Below are 6,081 nucleotides of genomic sequence, written 5' to 3'. Positions count from 1 at the left end.
ATTTCAATCATCTGTTCTGTGAGTTGTATAAGGGAGCATTAATAAATTGCAAGAATGCAGTCATCGTTACAGCAAAATAAAGATGCAATTTTATAACAATGTCTTAAAATTACAAGAAATCGTTTTAATGAGAAATAAAGATTCAGATTGATCTGACGTAACCAGCTCAGTCCATGTGGTTCTGACATTTGTCAGTAATCAAGAGGATGTACATTTCCACCTCACCTTTTTATTAAGGTAAAAATAAAAATAAAAAATAGAGCAAATAATGTATACAAAACGGAAAAAGACTAACTGATAGAAATACTTTCTATATAAAGAAAAGCAAAAAAGTTGATAGCAACAAGTTGTTGGCAACATTAGCTCAGCCAATCTCTCCCTCCAGGAAGCCATCAAACAACTCCTGTCCAACTCCAACTATAATAAAGATAAAAAAAAAAAGAAAGAAAACGGAAAGTTAAAATGATAAATAATGCCAATTTAATAATTCAGATCTAATGCGTTCTGGAATCTATTATTGACATTTTACAAATTTCACAAATCAATTAGAAGGTTTCACAAATATTTTATTTATTCTGCTGTTAGTACAGAATAATCTAGTTAGGTTTGAAATGTCTAGGTGTAGTTTTTACAGTACAACACATTAAAAAGCTCAAGATAGTGAAAAATTAAGAGTAATTGCCCTTTAGCTATTTTCTGAATTAGATGCTACATTCGGAAGCTAACTTCAGCTTCGACTGATAGCTTGGGCACAATATAGTCAGATCTATATATGTCTATATAGATAGATATCTATATCTATCTATAAAGCAAAGATATGTAGATTGCACACTGCACAGACAGTCAAAACACTTAATGTTTACATAGCAACTTTGTAAGCTTGTCCCTGTTAGCTACATCAGACATATGAGGCATTATGGTGAATACAAACGATTTATTAACTTATCTTCAAAGTTATTGTGAAGTTTGACACATCCAGCTAAAATCCTTTGTTGTTGTTGGAGCATTTCAGGACGTCCGAATAATTGTATAGGCATCATTAATAGTCCTGCAGCGACTGAGGAGCCACTATTAACATACTGTTGCCTGTGCACCGGAACCATTCTTTGTGGCAAAAAAATGCGGAAGTGCTAAAACGGAAGTCCGTGGCATATACCCCGTTGACTAGAATCGGTTTTAGCTTTGGGCTATACTGCCCCCTAAAGGTTTGGCATGTTTAAATCAACACTCAGTGATGAGGATGATATCTTTTCTGAAACCGGTATCGTGCATGTTTTTTTACATGATGTGCTGGAGATNAGGATGTACATTTCCACCTCACCTGACCAGGGAAGCATTAAGGTAAAAAAAAAATAAAATAGAGCAAATAATGTATACAAAACAGAAAAAGAGTAACTGATAGAAATACTTTCTATATAAAGAAAAGCAAAAAAGTTGATAGCAGGAGAAAAGTTGTTGGCAACATTAGCTCAGCCAATCTCCCTCCAGGAAGCCATCAAACAGAACTCCTGTCCAACTCCAACTATAATAAAGATAAAAAAAGAAAGAAAACGGAAAGCTAAAATGATAAATAATGCCAATTTAATAATTCAGATCTAATGCGTTCTGGAATATATTATTGACATTTTACAGATTTCACAAATCAATTAGAAGGTTTCACAAATATTTTATTTATTCTGCTGTTAGTACTGAATAATCTACTTAGGTTTGAAATGTCTAGGTGTTGTTTTACAGTACAACACATTAAAAAACCTCAAGATAGTGAAAAATTAAGAGTAATTGCCCTTTAGCTATTTTCTGAATTAGATGCTACATTCGGAAGCTAACTTCAGCTTCAACTGATAGCTTGGGCACATTATAGTCAGATCTATATATGTCTATATAGATATATATCTATATCTATCTATAAAGCAAAGATATGTAGATTGCACACTGCACAGATAATCAAAACACTTAATGTTTACATAGCACCTTCGTAAGCTTGTCCCTGTTAGCTATGTCAGACATATGAGGCATTATGGTGAATACAAACGATTTATTAACTCATCTTCAAAGTTATTGTGAAGTTTGACACATCCAGCTAAAATCCTTTGTTGTTGTTGGAGCGTTTCAGGACGTCTGAATAATTCTATAGGCATCATTAATAGTCCTGCAGCGACTGAGGAGCCACTATTAACATACTGTTGCCTCCGCACCGGAACCATTCTATGTGGCAAAAAAAATGCGGAAGTGCTAAAACGGAAGTCCGTGGCATATACTCCGTTGACTAGAATCGGTTTTAGCTTTGGGTTATACTGCCCCCTACAGGTTTGGCATGTTTAAATCAACACTCAGTGATGAGGATATCTTTTCTGAAACCGATATCGTGCATGATAGTGTTTTTTTACATGATGTGGTGGAGATTTTTGTTTTTAGAAAGACTCGGCTCTGTGTGTGCAAGGCCTGAATGTGAATGTAGTCTTAACTCAGCCACGTTTCTCCCTTTAAGGATTAGTTAGCTCTATTGTTGTATTTTTGCCACACCTAAATGTTTCAAATCATTTAGGAAAGAAAACAACTGCAGATGGATCAGAAAAAAAATATAAATAAATCAAAGATTTCTTAATCAATACTGATATATTTTTAATTATTTGCTTAATTTAATTTACTCATTACTCATTGTTTTAATGTTTATAGTCACTGAGAAACACTGTGATTTTTTATCTGTAAAAAATACATAAATAAACTTTTACTTAACTTTTTCTTTATGTTTTTGATGTGCTCCTGATACACTGGACCTCAGCCCATTCATTTATTATTTTTTGTCAGAATACATAAGATATTTTGAAGAAAATGCAGCATGGAATTTGAATTAACTGTTGGCTTGTGTTTCCAAAGCAGCCAATCCAGGAGTGACATTAAATTTCCTTAATGCTGATTGACTGAACCCCAACTGTGAACTTCCATGCTAAGATGGTTTCCAGTGTATGTCCAGTGTTGGTGTTAGAACTATTACAATATGGAGGTATAAAAGTTTTATAAAGATTTTTGCTATTAGAGGTAATCAAATATGGGGATCTATGTTTTCTATGCTAAATAAATCCCCTTATGATAATAAGTGTGTTGACTCCTTGGTTATTCAGGTGTGAACACATATTGTTTCATTAATAATATATTTGATTCGTGATTTTAGACATCGGTATTTGCTGATCTTTCATTGTGTCATCTTTGCCTTTATTCCAAGTATGAAATGTAGAAAAATCTTTTTGCTTTTAACATGTGAAATTGATTGTTCACTCAAAAGGAGGTATTCACTTCTTTGAATACGTTTTTAAGGTGTTATGAGGCTGACTGATTTTTGAAGATCAAAGTCGTTGAATGCAATTTAACTGTACTAAGAATATAAAAAACGCTGCTTTATGTAGATTCTAAACAGCTGCATTTAGTGCCTGGAGGAAAATAGCGAACTTTGGTGGCACAGAAAGGATGTGATGAGGAGCAGCAGCAGGTACGGCAGCTTAAAGGAGCTGGACTGAGAGGAACAAAGAGGGAAGGAAAGAAAGGCAGGAGACTTTTACAGTAAAAATGAACCTGTGGAGAAATATCACCATTAACCTTGTTAAGGTCTGATCTGAACAAACGCCTGCTTTGCCAGACTGGAGAGCAGACAGTATTACTTTTTTGCTCATTCGCCCCCCCTCTCTCTGAATCACAGCCTTCTCCAAATCTCCCCCAGATTTCCAATTGCTTTCACTTGTAGTTGTGCCAGATAAACAGAATCTATTGGATCAGGCTGATTTCACGGCTGCACCCGCGCACATGGCAGCTTCTGTGGCCCACTTTCTGAGCCGAGGCTTTTTTTTTTCCTTCCCTCCTCTCTACACTCTCTCCTTTATGTATGAAATTCACTTTTCTGCGAATTCCCGTTGAGTTTTCATCCTCAATAATACATCAAGTCTTACTATGATTATATTTGAGCTTTGCTCCCTGAAGGAAATGCACGGAGACACCAGAAAGTATTAGGTTAGCGTTAGCTCTGCAGTTGCATTTGGAGAAATTCAGACATATTGTCCAGTTGCGTCATTTTCTCACAGTAGCAGGTAAACAGCTCCGAATCTTTGATCCAAGCTGAGTCACAGTGTGTTTTAAGGCTGAAGGACACTGCATCACGGGAAGCAGAGGACAGCTGGAACGCGGCCAGAACCAGGAAGCGGGAGATGAAGAAGACTCTGGAGAGTTTCACGCAAACACACCAACATCTAATCAACACAAAGTATATACAGGTTTCCCTCACAGTCATGAAGAGTAAAGAGCTGAAGACTGAATATGCAGGGAAAAGGAAGTGTATTATGAAAACATGTCTGCATATTTAGATGATTTTTTTTCTGTGAGAAATATGCATTTCTAAAGATAAGTAGATAAGTTGCTCCAAAGTGAGAGATTTTTACAGTTCTTTCAATCTCAAAGATGTTCAATGTTACCAATATGTCTTATTTTTCTCATGAGCATTAAAAGGTTTTTTCACCGGAACTTAAAGAAGCAGAATGAAAATAATATAATAATATAATAATAGTAATAATCATCATATCTGTCCCTCACTCTTTCACTTTATTCAGCCATTCATTATTTATTAATTAATCTATCTTTTAATCCATTTATCAAACTAAACACCCACTCCTTTTATACATCTAACCATCTCATTCTGTCCTTTGTTTATCCATATATCCATCCATGTTTTTATCTTTCAATCAAATCTACTTTCCACTTATTCATCTGTCCATCCATGCACCCCTTCATTTTTTATCTAACTGTTCATCCATCTACAAATGAATTTATTATTTATCCAACCGTTAATGATGGATACATCAACCTTTCAATTTTCCGTGATGTTTTGCATTTGTTCTCTAAAAGGGGCTCAACAATATGACTAAGTTTGCAAATGTCAACTTGAAAAAGTACAGAGTTTTGACATGAAAAACGTGGTAAGTCTGGAATAAGACATGCAAAGGTTAAAAAAATCAGCATAGATTTCCCAGCGTCAAGTGATTTCACTTCAGAAGCTTAAAAAGTGGAGCTGAATTATTTGAAGTACCACTATCATTCACTTCCCAAAACTCACAAGGAGAAGTGAATGAACAAATTTCAAGTCAAAGTGTCTACAAGAGCAGCAGGAAGGTGAAGAAATGAGAGCTAGTTCAGAAAAAAAAGAGGAGGATAAATACTACATGGCGACAGGCAGGTAGGCAGAGGAAATGGGAGAAATGAGGACAGACAGAGACGTGGCATGCTTTCAGTCCAAAGCGAAGTGAGAGGCAGGCGGGGTGGACGTCTTTATGATTCAGCAACATCCTGGCAAAGGGGAGATGATGAAGGGCCCTGTGGGGTGGGCGGTGGTGGAGGAATACTTTGCCTGTCTCATTAGCCCTGCCTCATTTCATTACGTTATCATCACAGTTTCCTCAGGTAGCTGGTAACTCCTCACATTCAAACGGTACATGTGTGATTATGTAACCGAATAGAGGAGGTCCATTAAAAATCACTGCCTCCTGGTAATTACGTAACAAAGGTCAAAGCACTGTGCAAGGAGGCCATTCGCTGTGTTAATTACAAACATGAAGAGTAAGAATTAACATGGATGGGCGTTTTGCTTCATTGAGGGATTGAGGAGAGAATTAGTGATTTCTCATCTAATTTTAATCCCTTTACAGAGAGTTTTTTTTTGTGGATGTAGCCTTTAGGTGTTTGGACATTAAAAAGTACGACTTGCATTTCACTTCATATCTGGCTCAGTGTAGCTGTAAATCAGCCTCTCAGGTGATGCAACAAATGAGTCATCACAAACCGACTTATTACTGTGTATTTAACTTGATCATTTCTGTCTGTGAAGTTTTCCAGAAATCAGCCTGTACTGATAACCTCGCTCCTCACTGCAGGTCTCACAGCTCAGCCAGTGTCACATATTTTTATTCAAACCAATACTGTTCCTCAGATTTGGAAAAGAGCCTTTGTACTACCTTTACTAAAAAGGTGCTGATCCCACTTCACAAAACAGCCATCGACCCATTTCTGACTCTACATCCGAGCTAAAATGCTTGAGAAACT

General features: G+C 36.2%; 1 long non-coding RNA gene across 1 annotated transcript; it reads right to left on the bottom strand.

Annotated features, from left to right (window-relative positions):
- Positions 1–101: 101 nt before the first annotated feature.
- LOC107837301 (uncharacterized) lies at positions 102–1,518 on the bottom strand. The gene is made up of 2 exons (XR_001663315.1): positions 1,322–1,518; positions 102–225 (listed from the first exon to the last, which is right to left on the bottom strand). It is a non-coding gene; the product is annotated as an uncharacterized LOC107837301 (long non-coding RNA).
- Positions 1,519–6,081: the final 4,563 nt, after the last annotated feature.

The sequence above is a fragment of the Poecilia formosa genome, unplaced genomic scaffold (genome assembly GCF_000485575.1).
Source record: "Poecilia formosa unplaced genomic scaffold, Poecilia_formosa-5.1.2 Scaffold132, whole genome shotgun sequence".
Lineage (NCBI taxonomy): Eukaryota > Metazoa > Chordata > Actinopteri > Cyprinodontiformes > Poeciliidae > Poecilia > Poecilia formosa.
Note: the sequence above shows the minus strand (reverse complement) of the source record. Positions and strands in the feature narration are given on the sequence as shown.